This window comes from Phocoena sinus, chromosome 12 (genome assembly GCF_008692025.1).
Source record: "Phocoena sinus isolate mPhoSin1 chromosome 12, mPhoSin1.pri, whole genome shotgun sequence".
In the NCBI taxonomy this organism is placed as follows: Eukaryota; Metazoa; Chordata; class Mammalia; order Artiodactyla; family Phocoenidae; genus Phocoena; species Phocoena sinus.
The window spans coordinates 12,100,955-12,119,345 of record NC_045774.1 but is presented as its reverse complement, the minus strand read 5'-3'; the positions used below and the strand labels follow the sequence as shown (position 1 = coordinate 12,119,345).

The 18,391-nt window shown below is 37.0% G+C and overlaps 1 protein-coding gene across 4 annotated transcripts in view; it reads left to right on the top strand.

Moving 5' to 3' along the window:
- Positions 1-18,391, top strand: part of SCAF8 (SR-related CTD associated factor 8) — a 198,192-nt gene that overhangs the window by 88,545 nt on the left and 91,256 nt on the right. Inside the window, exon 22 of one of the 4 annotated variants that reach the window (XM_032651238.1) lies at positions 5,727-5,737. The exons of the other annotated variants lie outside the window; for them this stretch is intronic. The gene's annotated coding sequence lies outside the window, so the exon portion shown is untranslated. Of the gene's footprint in view, positions 1-5,726; positions 5,738-18,391 lie in introns of those variants that run through there. 4 annotated transcript variants of the gene reach the window in all.

Genomic DNA, 18,391 nt, shown 5'->3' with positions numbered 1-18,391 from the left:
AGGCCCGCGTACTGCAAGAAAAACAAAAACAAAGTGAAGTACATGATTTCATTGAGCCATTCTGCCTAGAATGGATTGATAAAAATAAAAACAGTACTTTTGGCTCATCATGTATTTAGAGTACGTATTTGAAACCCAAACAGTAGACCTCTTGGGATGATGATAAACAAGCAAAAAACCCAGACATTTATATGGTTTTGGAATTTAACCCAGGAAAGAACACTTCATGGGTGGTCCTGCACAAGAGAGTCTGATGTACACCCTTGGGCCCTCTTTAGTATTACAACCTATCGTAGTAAATGAGAACTAGTAACGTTCTCAATGCCTTTGCGCCAACATGATTGTTCCTACACCCTTCTGCTCTCTAAGCATTTTATGATCTGGAATTTCACTTCTGTTAACAGGACTGCTGAGGCCCTAGCACCGTTCTTGCTTCTGGCTTTCTGATATTCTTCTGAGCTTATAGCTTTCATCTTTAATTAAAAATCTTTGAAGCCCCAGGAGAGTGACTCACATATTTTAGGGTACCGTTCCTCCTATAACTTGCGTAGTAGAAAGAACCCTGAGTCTGGGGGAAGTTAGCTTTGTGATACCCATCAGTAACGGAATTTGTTGCCTTGTTCTAGCACTCTAGTATTTACCTAGAGCAAGGTTCAAAAATATGGAAGGTGTACCAGCATTTTCCTTCTTCCCTCAAAAGATGTATATACTTTACAGGTCCAGCTATGACAGGTACCATTCATCTATCCAGGGACTCTTGCTAAGCCACGAATTTTCCACATTTCTCTAGGTGGCCAGTGCTAGTCACAGTTATTAGCATTAGAACTGAAACCTCTTCATTCTGGCCCTGAAGCATTTTACCATTTAAAATTGTATGCCTTTCTTAAACAGTTATCCCAGCATCTTCTCAGTTTGCAGTGTATAGTTTTTTAGTTCTTAAGGTGACATTACATGATGTTACTTTCCATTGATGAACACCATTCACAGTTAATATTGTTTTGTCTGTACCTCACTTGAGATGCAGTCACATCTTGCATAATTTAGTTAATTAAGTGTTCTGTTCCTGAATTCTTTTAAGTATTGTAAAACAAAAATAGTAATATAGTTAAGATTATTTATTGACTCTTAATTTTATAGATGTCACAATGCCCCAATTGTGTTTTGGCCTTATTTTCAACTTTTTAGGGAAAAGAATCCTTAATGAAGATGTTAAATGGAATAATTACATCCTTTGCCATTTGTTTTAGGTTGACTTTAACCTTGTCAATAAAATTGTTATATAAGTAATTATTAGAAACATGCTAAGGCATGACCTTTGAACCCAGTTAATTTTTGTTTCCAATATTAAAACTTTTTTTTTAAATATTAAGGGGACAGTTTTTTTAAATTACATTGGAGGAGGAAAATTGAAAAGAACTCAGAAAAAGAGAATAAAATTAGGACTAGCATACTTGCATTATTTCCCACAGAAATAAAGCCAGTGAGAGGCCTACACAGATTGTTTAAGAAAAGGACGAGCATTGTTTAGCACCTAAATATACCCAGATTTCTTTTTGAAATGAGAAAGTTAACCTTTATGTCAAGGTTTCATGTTTATGTAATCCACATATGTTAGAATAAAATATTTTAAGATTATGAGTCATCATGGAAATCAGTGCTTATGGCCTTTTTGACTTTTTAGTATTGAGCACCCTCAGAGATTGGATCCAATTTATATTAAGAAAAATAAGTCTCAGAAGTTTGTCCACTTTGGAACTTGACTGAACTCAGTACTTTGTTAATTGAAGTGTCTAGTGAAATTTTATTTGCTTAATGTTGGTTTTGAAAGAATTTGATTCTAGTAGTAACTTGCAACAGTAAATAGACAACAAGAGTTGTTTTTTTTAATCAGTAGCTGAAAATGTGGGCCAGGTATTGAAATCCTTAGATTTTTTTAAGCATAATTGAATTATTTATGTCTAGGTTGTTCTTTAACTACACTTAACATTCCCTTTCTCAATTCTTATACCGTTTAACGTGTTTCCAAATCATGTGCACTTTTCATTTCCTTTGGGAGGAATAAAGACATAACCTGACAGCTTTAGAAATAACCCTGATTGCTGTACGAATATGTTTGCCTTCAGTAAATTCTTCCTCACTTGGTAAGAGAGAAAAATGGCCTACGCACCATTATGTGGTCAGTTTTGGGTGAAGTGCATGGGCTTTTCCTGATAATATAATGCCCGTTATCAGAGCTCATCTTATAGAGGCCTCAAGTGTGCAGATCATGTTGCAAGTTAGAAGTGCAGTTGAAAGATGTTATTCACATTTGGTCTTTATAATAATGGAATTTCAGCTTAATTTTTTGTCCTTTGATCAGTACATGTAGCAGATCAGAAAATGAACCCAACTTGAATTTTCTTTCTTTGAAAGAGAAGTGGTAACATATCCGAAGTGCTTATTATTCAGTATTGAGACCAACTTCAGATGGTTGTGGAGCCCAGAGGAGTTCTGTTTAGACGGTGAGACTAATAACCATAGTGAGATGATAACCACCACCGTGGCTTCTCTCTAGCTGAAAAAAGTCATACTTCTGAATATATGCTTATGCTGAGGTTCATTTTAGCAGATGAGAATCTTTGCCTATTATATCTGGAATTATTGTTTGAGCATATTTTAATGTGCTAGATATTTGTGTTGAGCTGAAGTCTCTTGAGGGAGATTTGCAGTTCTCTTAGCTGTGCATGAAAGTTCTACAATAAGTTTATGGATACAGGAAAAGGAAAAGAGAAAAATTTCTGGGACAAAGTTCCATATCTTTTAAATACATATTTTGGGGAGATTTTTAAGTGAGATAAATTTCTTTGCAGATTACTTTCCTTGGAAATAATGTTGACAAACACTGGAGGTATTATCATACATCTGGCCCGTTTTCACTTGTATAAGGGCAACTGCCTAATGTGTACTGTGAAACGTATACTTTCAACATTTTCAGAAAATTAGGTTGTTGAAACATAAACCAGATTTTTAAGTCATAAAGACTGTTTTTAGAAGATAAGTTTAAGTGAGGTAGCTAGTTACAACATCGTCTGACCAGTCACTTTGTAAGTATGCAGTAATTAAGATTTGGGGACCTAGATATAAATATTAAATTTTTCTCTACACTGAGCACAAATATTAATGTGGAGTATACCCAGCATATGGAAGTTAACATGACAGTTTTTCAAAGGTGATGCATCATTTAAAATATTAGATTGTTTTACTTTTGTGTCTTAAAATAAAAATCAAAGTATTGGTTGTAATGGATAGGAGTGCGAAAATAAAACAGAAGACTTCCTAATGAAGACTTTACAAAATTTTGATAAGATTGTATATTCTGAAAAAAAGATCAATTCACTTTTTACCCCTAAATCTCTATTCTGGTAAACAAAGATGGTTCTTCTAAGAGTCAAAACACTTTTCAGAATGATTCACTTCCTTAAATTTTTAAGAATATTTTGAGAAAGATCTTTCAGTGCATTATTCAGGCTCATGTCCTTTTGTATACTGTTTTCTGGAGAGCCCATAGAGCGAAGTGTACTTGCTTTTTAGGCCTAGGAGAATAGAAAATATTTCTAATACCCAGGTGATTTTGTTTCCCTGCTTATGTGCCTCTCCCATTCCCCACAAAATCATTGCAAATTTTTTCTCACCCACAGCAATACATACTTTTCCCCCCTTTGAGCAGAGGACCCTCCTCCTTTCTCAGGGTACAACTGGTAGTTGGGAACCACTTTATTTCAGTCTCCCTCTAAGCTTTGTCAAGATGATCTAGTCCGTGCCTCTAGGCCAGTAGTTCTGAATCCGGAAGGTTTTGCTCTCTCCTTCCCCCAGGGGACATTTGGCGATGTCTGGAGACATTTTTGGTTGTCACAGCGGGGCTGCGGTTGGTATTACTACTGGTATTCAGTGAGTACGAGGGGCAGGGGTGCTGCTGAAAGTCCCGCAGTGCATAGGGCAGCACCCCAACCCCCTCTGGCGACAAAGAATTCTCCCTCCAAATTCGGAAGTGCTGGGACTAGAAACCTTACTCTCTAGTCTTAGGAAGAAGTGTCACTCCTTAGGTCCAAAGCGAATTTCTTGGTATTCTCTTCATCCTGTTTTACTTAGGACACCACTTGGTCAAGTATCATCTCTTTCCTGTGTTTTCAAACTTTCTCTCTTCATTGACCCCAAGTTTTCCTGTTTAATGTGCTCAGGTGTCTCACATTTATTAAAAAAATGAAAACTTGCCCTTGACTTTTTGTCCTTTTCCAGTTACTGGTCTCTTTATTTGCTTTATAGCAAGATCTTTGGAAAGAGTTTTCATTTGTCTCAATTTCTTCTTCCTTTTATTCTCAGTGCACTGTCGTCTGCTTTTGACCTCACCAGTCCACTAAAGTTGCTTTTCCTAAAGTCACCAGTGGCATGTTGGACTCCATGATCTAATAACTGTTTACCTTTCCCCAGTTACCTATCTGTTCTCTACCACAAACACCATGTGTTCCGGCGTTTTGATGTAATCTGCAGTTCCTCCAGTGCTTTACTGCCTGTCTTGCTGTTTCTCCTGCCTGAGATGGGATCCTCCTCTGCTTCACTCTGTGGACTCCTCTTTATCTCTAGGACTCAGTGCGAGAGCCACACCTTTAGCCTTTTCTGCTCCCCCTAGGAAAGTGGCCGTTCTCTTCCTTGAGGGCTGAGATCAGACCTTATTTATGCTCCTAGTGAAATGCCTGCCTCATAATATACCTTCAGTAAAAACTTGTGGAAAGAATAAGTGAACATTAAAAAGAAATTAGAAGAGTCAAAAAAAGTCACAGATTTGGAGAAATTAGTTCTTAGCTACACAAAGCCTTAGACCAGCAATTTCAGCATCACACCTGGCAGCTTGATAGAAACTCAGAATCCCAGGCTCCATCCCAGACCTGCTGAGTCAGTATCTGCATTTTAAAAAGATCCTCAGGTGATTTGTAGGAATGATAAAACTTGAGAAATAGGATTCTACTTCATTTCTTCCCCAACAAATGTGGGTTTTCGTATGTTCAAATGGAATATATATGTATATGTTTATACACACATATATCCACACACACATATATATACACACACATATACACACATATATATATACACACACACACACATATACACACACACACATTTTTGATGTTTTTAAGGATAGCTACTTTTATAAATAGGCTTAATGGTAAGAAAAAAAGTAAAATGGAAATTTAAGGCAAGGGTAAATTTGATGATGTGTTACATATTCTTTAAAATTATATTTCTCATAAGACAACAGCAGAGGCCCTGTGTGATACTCGTTTCTGAAAAGAAAGAGATATTTTTTAACTAGAAGGGCTTGGTGTATTTAAGACTTTTATTTGATACCATCTCTGATAATGTTTCTAAACAAGAGCCTTGAGTACATTTCTCATGTGACTATTCCTATTTTGTCTATAAGTTGAATTTCATTAATTCTTGGGATGGGGGTGGGGCTATGGATTTGGATCGAGGGCAGGACTTCCTAGATTTCTTTTGGCCGTTTCTGATTGGGGAGGGGGAGGTCCCAAAGGTTATCTTGGCCTCACTTTACCCCGTAGATACTAGCAGCGTGCCCATAAAGAGTGAATATAATTTAATAAAGTATGAAAGGCTAAAAACAAGTCATTGATAAATGAGATGAAAAGATTGGGAACTCTCAAGGCTTTATTATTTAAAGTTACTTTAAGCAGTATGACTCAGCTCTGCTTTAAGATGAACATGTAAGGGTGAATGGTATTATATGACACAACTTTTGTGTAAGGTAGGATTTCAGTTGTAGTACTAAATTTTTTATAACATAATTTCCAGAAGCATGGGAAATCTGATTTTTTGATTGAGTCTGAAAAAACAAGACAGCTCAAAGTTACATGTTTTGATCAGACATTTAAACTTCCAAGTTCCTTGCCAGATTCTTTGAAACTATTTACAAACCTTTATTTTTAATGTTAAGATTTAAATTTGATTCTAAAACTCAAATAAAAATGCTTGAGGTGTAAGAGTTGGAAAAAGCATGTTACCACATGGGTTTATCATTGGAATAGAGAAACAAATTCATAGTAAATTCAGCAAATACCTATTGAAGAGTATATATATTTCAAGTGCTTTGATACATAAAAGTAAGTGGTAGCAGGTGGCTGAGAATGATGGTAAGGAGTTGACAGAACACAGTCCCTGCCTTCAAGGAGTTTACCTTTTAAGTGGGAAACAGCCAGTAAACTACGTTTTCAGTATGATGTGTGAATTGCAGTAACAGAAGTATATACAGGATGCAGCTGAACCATAGAGGAAGGGCACTTGTTGCTAGATATCAGTTAGAAGATGCATTTTTATTTCAGCAACTTAACTCCCTAAGTCTCAGTATCCTTATCCATAAAATGAAGAAAATAAATATATCTATCTGGAAGACTTGCTTTGAGGATTAAGTGAAAATACATGTATGGTGCTTAGTACAATATCTAAAATGGACTGATTGCTTAATAAATGTTAGCTATTATGACTAAGTGGCAGTTCCTGTGTAACCATAGAGAATCTTTCCTTCTGGCTTTGTGGGTTCTGCTTCCCTTCTTCTTCCTTTCTTTTTATGTTCAGAGCCCTCGTGCATGGATTTGAAGGAGGCTCTCTAAAATCTTGGAAGTCAAATTTAGATTTCTTTGGAAGTTTATTTTCCCTCATTGTCATTCTCCTCCTTCAGTATGAATAACCCCAGTCTCTCTCACTTTTTAAAGTTTCCAGAACATGAGTGGTGTGGCTCTTTTACGGCATGTTGCCTCTCATTCAACATCTGCAGTGTTCAGTAAGGAACTGCTTAGTCACATTTGGCTATTTAAATTGTTAAAAATTCAAAAGTCTGTTCGTCAGTCACACCACCCACACTTAAAAATGCTCGGTAGCCACGTGTGCTTGTGGCTCCCCAGTTGGACAGCGCAGATGCAGAACACTTCCTAAAAGCGCTGTTCTGTAGCGCTATTCTAGGATAGCGATTGCTGGTCTTATAGGACCCAGAAAGTGGGCTGTTTACCTGAGCAATTTTATGATTCAAAATCCTTTCTCCCCCACTATGTTAAAGCAAAAAAACCTATCACCTTTGGTTATTGGTTATTTGATTAGATTAAATATGTTCAACACTGCTTTAATCCCTTTCTTCAATCTTTTATAACTTGTATTTGTTTTTTCTGAGCAACTCAGCATGTATCTTCCATATACAGACAGTGTTCATTTAGGGTTTTCATACTGCAGCTGCCATTTACATCTACATTATTACTGTGGCAGACACACCAACAAATAATGCTGACAGATAATTTTGAATAAATCAGCAAAAAAACAAAAAAGGCTAAAAAGTTTCTCTGCTGACTGCTCCTGGCAAATTTACAGTGAGTAGAAGTGTTCAGTTGTACAAACATTCCATACTGGTTTGCCAAGAACCCACCTATAATTCATCCCATAAAAGTCAACATGTGTGCCTATCAGGATTTTTCCAGAGTGACCTTTTTAAAAAAATTCTATAGTCCCCAAAACTGATGTTCCTTATTTTCTGAATTGTTGCAATAAAAACAGATTGGGTTAACAGATATGTAAGTAAATGCTGAGTTTATTTTTATAATATGAAATATATTATTAATATTGTTGCCCTGTTCCTTTTACTGTATACTTTATTACATGAAGCAGTATTCTCTACAATATATAGAGATGTCTATTATAGTAAGTGTAATTGTAGGAATTATTTTGAAAGAGTATGAATCAGGTAAAGAGTTGAAGAGAAAGTAACTAAATCCTTAACGTTTTTGAGAACAACTTGAATTTAGAGTTTGAAAGCATCACAGAGATCATTGTATTAAACAGACAAAATTTAGAGAGATTATGACTTTTACTCATGGTAACCGACGTAGGTGGCAGTTTTTAAAAAAATATGTGCGGTTGACCCTTGAACAACAGGGGGGTTCCATAGAGTCAAAAATTTGCGTGTAACTTATAGTCGGCCCTCCGTATCCAAAGTCCCACATCCGTGGATTCAGCGAACCTCGGATCACTTAGTACTGTAGTGTCTACTATTGCAAAAAAAATTCGAGTATAAGTAGACCTGTGCAGTGCAAGGGTCAACTCTTGTTTATTCTATATAATAAGTTTGTATGTAATTTATATAGTGTTTATACTTTCTATATCTCCGTGGAAGTGCAGTGAACTAATTTGAGTTCAGAGAGACTCAAAGAGGGCAAGTTACTTCATCTCTCAATCTTAGGATTTTTATGTAGAGCCAATTATCGTGTCTAGCTCACGTGTTTACTTTGAGGTCTTAAAAAGTAATGCATGGTACCAATACAGGCTACAACGCTGTTGAACCTGGAAAATTATGCTTGAGTAAAAGAAGCCAGACACAAAAGACCACATATTATATGATTTATTTATATGAAGTGACCAGAATAGGCAAATCAGTGGAAACAAAGTGGATTAATGGTTGCCAGTGACTGAGAGGGAAGGGGGAATGGAGGGTGCTAACAGGTACACAGTTTCTTTTGGGGATGATGAAAATGTTCTCAAATTAGATAGTAGTGATGGTTGCACAGCTTTGTGAATACGCTTGACTACTGAACTGTACACTTGAAGAGGGTGAATTTTATGGTGTGTGAATTATACCTCAGTAAGAAGACAAAAACCTGTGATGCATATAAAGCACTTATTAGCAGGTACCTGAAACATAATAAACTCTCAATAAAGATGATCTGCTACTGTTATTAGAAACCATTTGTGAATTTGAAGAAAATGCAGGAAATCTGTGAAGTATAATATTTAGTGTCTTATTTTACTACCTGAAATATAGGTGACTTAGCCATTAATAGCATTTTTTTTTTTTTTTTTTTTTGCGGTACGCGGCCCTCTCACTGTTGTGGCCTCTCCCGTTGTGGAGCACAGGCTCCGGACGCGCAGGCTCAGCGGCCATGGCTCACGGGCCCATCCACTCCACGGCATGTGGGATCTTTCCGGACCGGGTCACGAACCCGCGTCCCCTGCATCGGCAGGCGGACTCTCAACCACTGCGCCACCAGGGAAGCCCTATTTTAATTTTTTTGTCAGCAGTATGTATAATGTGCAAAAGGTATTTGGTAACATTAGTTTCCAAATTCAGATGTTAACTATAGCAGTTTTCTTTTGCAGGAAAGAATCCCATGTTTTAGTCAATATTACAGTATCATTTAAACAATGTTCTTAATATAAAAATAAATACCATTAAAGTGGTAAAATTTTATGTTGTGTATATTTTACCCCATTTGAAAGATGATAAATAAATAGCAAGTCTAATGAGAGTTGTTCATCCATAGGTAGTCTCTACTTTCTGTGTTTATAGACCTATTCTTTTTTTTTTTTTTTTTTTTTTTTGCTGTACGCGGGCCTCTCACTGCTGTGGCCTCTCCCGTTGCGGAGCACAGGCTCTGGACGCACAGGCTCAGCGGCCATGGCTCACGGGCCCAGCCGCTCCACAGCATGTGGGATCTTCCCTGACCGGGGCACGAACCCGCGTCCCCTGCATTGGCATGTGGACTCCCAACCACTGCGTCACCAGGGAAGCCCTAGACCTATTCTTTTTTTATTAATTCAGAAAAAGATAATCATAGAGATAGAAATCTTTAATGATGACAGGTGATATGTATCCTCAGTTTGGAACTTTTAAAATCAAAATTATTAGCAGCTAACATCTCATGGTCATATATACTAGGTACTGAATAGGGCATACAGGAAATAGACTCCATACCTTAAATTTATCTCAAGATGTTACTATGATCAAATAAAAAATTCAGTGATTTTGGTCTTGGGTGGGGGAGGAGGGAAAGTGATGCTTCAGCTTCTCATCTTAGTTGTAATACCAATGTCAGTAACTTATAAAAGTAGAGAACTCTGAATTTCAGAGTCTATAATAAAGAGGTTTTAGGGCTTCATGTAATGCTATAATGCTGGTAGCAAGGGGGAAAAAAAATCAGTTTTTGTTTTAAGGACTCACATGAGAGAGAATTGAAGACAAAGACAGTTTAAGTGAAGCCCTGGTGCCTAGGAATAGTGCTTGATGTATAATGATTACCCAGACGTTTGTCTGATAAATTAATTTGCAGGTATTCGATATAATTTGATAAATAAATACAGAAATTGTGGCAGCTGTTATCAAGCTGATTCTATATGACGTGTTTTGAGTGGGAGTTGATGGGGTTGGCATGGAGATAGCGAGAAATTCTTTCAATGTTACTGCCTTCAAGGGTCTTGGAAGGTTAATAGGGGAGGGAAGGGTGTGGAATACTACAGAACAGTTGTGATAAAACACGAGGCTGAATATACTCAAGTGCTTCCGTATTTGGTGAAGGTGTGAAATGCTGCAGCTAATCAGAAAAGGAATGCAGTGGGGACTGCAGTTAACGGTAGTTGACCCTTTAGAGGCATTGATAAGATGTAAAACCCATCTGACCAGAGCTGGCAAGATCACTGTAGGAATAAGGTGACATGTGGTTTGGTTGGTTAAGTGAGACTGGGTTACACAGAATCTTAAGCATCGGGAGCTGAGAGGTTCATATCTCATCATTTAAGTTGTGAGGAACCACTTAGAATAGGTTCTCAAACTGAAAAATGGTTTGGTGTTTTAGGAGAGGTTAATTTGGTAGTTTTATGTATCATAGGTGAATGGTTGTGGAGAGACCATTGGGGTAGGGTACACTTTTATGTGACATATAAGTCCGGTCCTAGGCAGAATTTTAAGTAGGCTGTTAACCTTTCTTTTTTTCACTTTTTCCTTTCATGGCAGTTAGATGTTATTCATTAAGTCAGTGATTTTTTTAAAAAACTCACTTTAATAAGTGAATTTTGTAAACAGAACTTTCCTTGTCAAATTTTCACTGGAGGTTAGTGATAAAATGGTAGAGAATTCATACTTTTGGACAGGGCACACTGCCCAGTAGAATCACAGTATAGAAGGGACCACCTATAAGGATATCTCACTTTTTAAGATCAGTGTTTCTCAAAGTGTGGACCAAGGGTAACCTGAATTAGAATACTCAAAGGGTTTGTTTAAAATGCAGACTGAGCCCCTCCCAAGACCTAGTGGAGCCAAAAGCTTTGGGAGTAAGTGGGGGAAACCTGCCTCTTCAACCAGCAATCCAAGTATACTAAAGGTATAACTAAATTTTGAGAACCACTAATTAAGGAACTGTAATTTTCTATGAAATTATTCTAGCAGGTAGTCTTAGATTTCATTTCCTTCATATTAGTTTCTTTCTTCGTGGAACTTTTCTCAGTAGACCAAGTTATATGTAGCATCTTATTCTCGGGTGGAAGCTAAAAGAACATTAAATAATCTACTGGTGTTTGGGGCCTAGTTTTGCAGTTTTTCCTAGAGTGCAGGCAATTCCTCGTTGCATATAGTAAAGCAAACAGTTCCCCCTTGGAAGGGTTGACTACTAGCAGCATAAGTAGCCCATCCAGTGTTTGGTGTGGTTTGGTTTGTCAAATCTCATTAAATCAAATTCCTTTTCTATAATAATGTCAGTGTTACCAGTGTTTGGAGTTGAATGATTCCTGTTCTACCTGTTGGACTGTTTACTTCAAATCCCCTATAATTATTAGGCTCTGACTTAGAGTGTTATATTAATCATTGAACATGTATTTTTAAATTTTAGTAACTTGCCAGTGTTAAAAAACAACAACGTTAAAACAGGAGTTCCAAAACACTGTCTCAGAAGTTAGAGAAGTAACTGAAGTTTGCCTGTTGGGGGATGTGGACAGAGGGAGTTTGCTGGGTAAAAATTCAAACAATTGACCTTATAGCTGCCTTTTTGTTGCACCTGACTCCTTTACCTTTATGGACCTTTGTTCCGGATAAACATGAGTAAATTTAAACTGTTACCATTTTGTTACTTACTTGACTGAGAAGCAAATTAAATACTTAAGAAATACTACTAAGATAAATGGATTTCTTTATATTCATTTTTAGGTGAGTTTAGGTATGGAACCAGAAATGTTTGTTCCCCATGACTGTACCGTATAGCATGCTACTTTTTATTTTTATTTATTTTTTTTGCGGTACGCGGGCCTCACACTGTTGTGGCCTCTCCCGTTGCGGAGCACAGGCTCCGGACACGCAGGCTCAGTGGCCATGGCTCACGGGCCCAGCCGCTCACATGGCATGATGTGCACGAACCCGCGTCCCCTGCATCGGCAGGCGGACTCTCAACCACTCACTGTACCACCATGGAAGCCCAGCATGCTACTTTTTAATCTCTTTGTTTCCTGGTAACATTGAAACTAAAATATTTCTTTCTAATGTGTCCAGGCTGATAGTCATCCTTCTACTACTAGGACCTCTTTATTTGTAGTGTGAGAAGAGCAACAGCAAGAAGGAAGCAATGTATTGATCTCTATTCTAATTAGCCTGTAAAGCGGAAGAGCAGTATTTAAGAAGATACATATAAACAGCAATAATGCACTTCGCATTTTGGGTGAATAAGTTATCATCTAAGATGCAAGTGTGCATTCTATCTTTTTTTCCTAAGGAAAAGATTTTAACAAGGCAGATTTGTCCCTGACCTCCCCCCACCCCCTTTTTTTCTATATATCTCCTGTGCTAACTTTTAATGTAGAGTGTTTTCTACTAGGCTAAAAATGTTTCTTTAAAGGCAAGAAAAAGGATTTTTGTAGTTAACATATTTCAGGAGTCCATCATAGTGTAGATTCATTGTAAATCAAACTGTATAGTATAGTTAGTTTGATGTAGACTGTACAGCATTTTGGTTTGCAGCTTCGTTGCGTATTTAAATGAGGAATAAGTAGCTAACTAGATTCATCAAGGTGAGTGTGAGAGCCTCTCCATTAAAGGCCTGATCAGTCGGTTTCCAACCAGAAAAGTAGGATTTTGAAATTCCAATTAGTTGTCAAAAAAATTAAGTCCTCATGACACAGCATTACTATACAGTAAAAAAAAAGTCATTTAGCCATAACAAATTAATTTTCAGTTTTTCCAAAGATCTTTTGATTTTTGTATCTGCTGTAAGGTTACATTGTGCTGTTAGTTATTAAAATAGAGGACCTGGAGTCTCTGCTATGAAACTCAGAAATGAAGGTGTTTCTAGTTCAATTTGGTCTTAGAAGCATGAAAGCTTTTAGCTGTATATAAAATATTTTATATTATTTTAAAGGATAAATCTTCATTTCTTCAAGATTGTCACTTCATTTTACCATTCATGTGGTGCTGGGTGTACTCCCTTTGGAGTATACTATAGTTTTTAAAGTCTGTGTTTTTTGTTTTTTTTTTTTAAATTTTAAAGGACTTAGTTTGGAGAGTTATTAACATTCCTCTCATTTTGTAAGCTCCAACAGAATTTTGCCGTTGCCGGATGGCTTAACTGGTATAGGATTTTGACTCTAATAAATACTCATGAGAGGCAGATTTTTAAAATCATTTGACAATCAGCTTTGCCAGAAGATGAAGAACGTTACTGTTTTACTCTCCCAAGATAATAAATCTGAAAGTGGACAAGTGAATTGACTCTAAAAATTATAGCCACAAAAACATCTGCCTTATAAAATTATTCTCATGGCTGATAAAATTGATTATTTCTTTAAGGCCAGTCGGGACTCAGTGAGAAGTTTGCTTTTGCTTTCTTTACACGCATTATTTTCATACAGCTTGTAAGTTGCATACACACACAGACACTTTGGGAATTTAATCTGTAAAGTACATAGTTAGCCTCAGGTGATATTGTAAAATAAGTGAAGTTTGCCTTTTCCTAGCTTTCTTTTTATGCTTTTCTCTGTTGAGCTTTAATCTAGCCCTGAACCTTTCAGGAATTAAAAAAAAAGTTATTCTTCATACCCCACCCCAACCCCCAGTGAACTGTCCCTGTCACAACACACATTTTTCTATAGAGCAAATCTCCCCTTAACGGAAATGAAAAGCCAGTAAATGATCGGCAGTTCACAAGTCCAAACTGCATTCCTGATGTTCCGTGACAGGCCTGCTTCGTTTCTCCCTCCCCACTCAGGCCCCAATTCCACCCTGGTTTTGTTTTCTTCCTCCTGATTGCTTTTTCCAGTTAATCTCTACCTATACTAGTTAGTAAATTGAAAATTTATAATGTGGAATTTCATACTAGATAACATAGTTGCTTTTGTTGTTGTTTGGGGTTTTTTCCCTACATTATTTTCAAAAAATGAAGGAGAAAAGGATCTCTCAATGACAGCATTTCAGTGCCTTAAAATCTGATCTACATTTAAAAGCAGTGTTACGTGTTTCTGAATTGTGGTTATTTTCAAAACAATTTTTACTGCCTATAGCCCCCACAGAGAATTCTGTCCTAGGCACAGAACTTGTCACCCGACCATCGCGAGGATTTGTACACATCCTGCACACTGTGTACTGCATCGCATATGCTTTTGAGGTGTGTGCAGCAAAAGCTTCCACTGGAAGGAGAATGGAGGGTTGCTCACAGCTAATTCTTGGAGTATTAACATTTGGAGCAAAGCATTGAATGAAGCAAACAAATAAGAAAACTTGTGAGGATAACAGTGGAAATAGAAAATATTTTATAAAAGATTATAATACTCCCACATTGAGTAACTCTCATGTAAAGGTTTATTTCCTTTTAAGAATACTGGCCTTTTACCCAATTCGGCCATTGTTTATTTTTTTTCAAATTGACAGTAGTTTATTTTGACAAATGAATTTATCAGAGTATTCATTTGACAAAAAAAATGGATGTATGTCGTTTATTTTTTTCTTGTGAAAATCTCTCACACTCCTGCTTTTATTCCACTCTCCACAGAGCAGTGGTTGGATTTTTGTCATTCAAAATAGTATTTATTTTATGATTATTTTTCTGGTTTATTTTTTAAACACTACGTTTATCATGAAAAATTCAACAAGTACTAAAGAATATGAAATAAAAAATTCAAAATTAACCAGCCCGCCAGTGGTCCTGCAGAGGCAACCACTGTCATCAGTTCCCCATGTATTTATCCTTCCAGACACTTCAGTGCATAAAAGCATATCATTTTTTATAATACATCCATAATATTCCAGTTTAGTTACCCGTAATTTAGTTAACCAGTCTTCTGAGGGACGTTGCAGCCGTCTCCTGTTTTTCTATTTATACTTAGTCTCAGCAGAGTTTTAAATGATGTTTCAGTCCTCTACTGAGGAATATTTCAGTTGTTCCTGTTTTTCTCTGTTACACCCAGTCTTGGTAGAGTTTTAAATGATGTTATTGCTTTTTTGGACATACTATTTTAGAGTACTGTTAAGACTTCAGTGTTTACATAGAATTTTGTGACTTACTGTTTATAATTTTGAAAACCATTAATTCTTTCATTGAATTAGAGATAACTTTTAGGAAATTGCTGTTGTCATGTCGTATGTTATCCTAGGCTGACGGTAGAGACTCTGATGGGCTCACGATGGGTTTTCACTTCTCATTTAGGCTTTCTCTCCTACAAACTACGTGTCCATTCAGTCTGTGATTCCAAGTGTCCATTCAGTAGTTGATTCCAGGGCATATTTTATGGATATGATTGGTTGAAAAGGAGGAGATTTGTGTGGTGCTAATTGCTTTAACAGCTGTGTATATGGATCTTGTGCCGGAAGCATAATTTCCCCACCCCATCCCCGATAAAAGAGAGGAGAGAGAAGATACTGTCTGGTCTGCAGAAGCAGGCCTTTCACGCGGCTACAGATATGTATGTGGTGGGGTAAGGAGTTGCACAAACTCTTAGATAGCTTTTTAGGGAAAACTTCATATTTTAAGGCTAAGTTATTTAAAATATGTCCTTGTAGTTATTTGTATAGCAATCCTATTTTCCCTACTGGCTGCTTCTTCCTCAGGAGCAAGAATAATGCCTTATTCACCCTTTTTTTTCCTGATTGTGCCTTACATGTAGTACAACAAATACTGACTGATAAATTAATAAGTGGAAATAATGAAAAGCAAATATAGTATAGAAAATATTTAAATCCGAGTTATCAAAGTTAAATAGAAATGTCTTCATTTTTCCTAACCCATTACTCTTATTTAAGCAATAAATAACATTGCTGGAAAAATAACTGCATTTAATCTGAGTATATATTCTGTGCAAAACCCAACTAACTCACCAATCCTCAACTATTTTTATTATGCTTGGTTAAAAAAATAGAGCAAGATTAGAGAAGCTATATTTCCCCACCGTTGGAACAAAATCTGGTTTGAGTATTCATCACTGAAAAGTATCATTTTGAATTTTTTTGTACTCGTTTTCTGCAATGGAAATTTATGGAAATTAAGTTTCAAGGAAATTATTTCAGCCTGCAAGAATTAAAAATAGTCCTGTCGGTTTTTTAAAACTCATACTTTCCTGTGAAATTGTGTACAGTATTTCCATCATAGTTGCATGTGTGTGACTATTATGTAACAAAACACATTAAGGCTGTCTTTAAGGTCAAGTACAATTGACCCTTGAACAGCGTTGGGGTCAGGAGTGCCTACCCTCCCCACATGTAACGTACAGCTGTTTCTAGTTGGCCTCCATATACTAGGTTCCTTGGTAGCTGCGGTTCCATATCCAGGGACTCAACCTACCTTAGATCGTGTAGTACTACTGTAGTATTCACTCCTGTAAATAATCTGTGAAAATTCTGTGAATAAGTGGACCTGCTCAGTTCAAACCTGTGTTGTTCAAGGGTCAACTGTATTATTTGACATTTTTTTCACATGTATTGAATAGTAAAATTTGTTCATTGCAAGTTTTAGAAACTTAATAAACCTATCTATAATTATTTTATTTCTGATAACCTTTGAGATTTGAAAGAAAAAAACCAAAGCTCTAAGTATTATTTTGGAAACAAGAAAGCAAAATATTCATGAGAACGTGGGCCACATAATATTTGACAGCTGAAAGTTTTGAATTCTTGTTCTGTAGTTGGTGCCTTTGATAACTTTTGGGGTGTATTAGAGGTATTTCCAAAAGGTTATTTTTTTAATAACAGCTTTGATACCATGACACTTAACTGTATTATTGCTATCACTGGCAGGATTAATTTTTTAATGAAAATGCTGTTTAGTTCTTTCCATTCTGTGATATTATTTATGTGGTCTGTTTTAATTGGAATGTTTAATACTAGTAGAGGAGGAAATTTATTTTTTAATCAAAAACTTTAAAAGGTTCCCAAAGAATAAATATTCTTTTTTTTTATTTGGCTGCGTCGGGTCTTCATTGCTGCGCACGGGCTTTCTCTAGTTGCGGCGAGCAGGGGCTACCCTTCGTTGTGGTGTGCAGGCTTCTCATTGCGGTGGCTTCTCTTGTTGCAGAGCACGGGCTCTAGGCGCGTGAGCTTCAGTAGTTGTGGCTCGCTGGCTCAGTAGTTGTGGCTCGCTGGCTCAGTAGCTGTGGCTCGCTGGTTCTAGAATGCAGGCTCAGTAGTTGTGGCGCACGGGCTTAGTTGCTCCACGGCATGTGGGATGTTCCTGGACCAGGGCTCGAAGCCGTGTCCCCTGAATTGGCAGGCGGATTCTTAACCACTGCGCCACCGGGGAAGCCCCTGAATAAATATTCTTAATTGTGCCTCTGAAAATTCACTTATGGAGAAAGTTGCATTTCAGGATTCCATATTTACACCAGTAGAGGTCACTGTGCACTGCACCTAGGAAAGGAAACCCAGTGGTATCTTCTGGTGATGAGCTGGTTATCCTAGAACTAAGATTCATCATTGGTGTTTCTGGGAACCTAATAAGCACATTCCTCCTCTCCCCTTAAAGTCACTTGCCTGTTATTTAAGGGATAGTCACTCGTTTTTCCACATAAAGGGAGCATATCCTGATGATGCTTAGTGGAGTCGTGACACACCTTCCCATCCGATGCTCAGGTGCATCTACTAAAGCACCAGAAATTATGATTTCACAAAATCATAGAATCTCTGAATTTGAAGGAACTTTAATATTCATGAGGCGCATCTATTTTAACATTTAATTTGAAAATAGTCTCAAAGTAATTATTTTCAGTACAGTCATCTGCTAGTTAGTAGTATAGAATTTTACTTATTAGAACTGCTCGTGTCTTTATACCATTATGGTGTGTTCGTATGACATAGTGTTTCATTCACTGAGTATATAAACAGATTATTTCATAGGAGAATACTGTTTTTAAAGTAATCTCCACAGATGTGTCTGCTCTTAATGACAGAGGAGTATTCAAGAATTAAACAAATGCTGGTTACCAGATAGTCAAAATCTGTAGCCTGTATAGTGATCCAAGCCCCTTTTAAGGTGGTTGTGAAAGGTGATAAGGAATGCTGTGAAAGAGGCAGTTGGGAATCAAGGACGACTTCTGTAGGCCAGTGTGATTGGGCCTCAGTTTA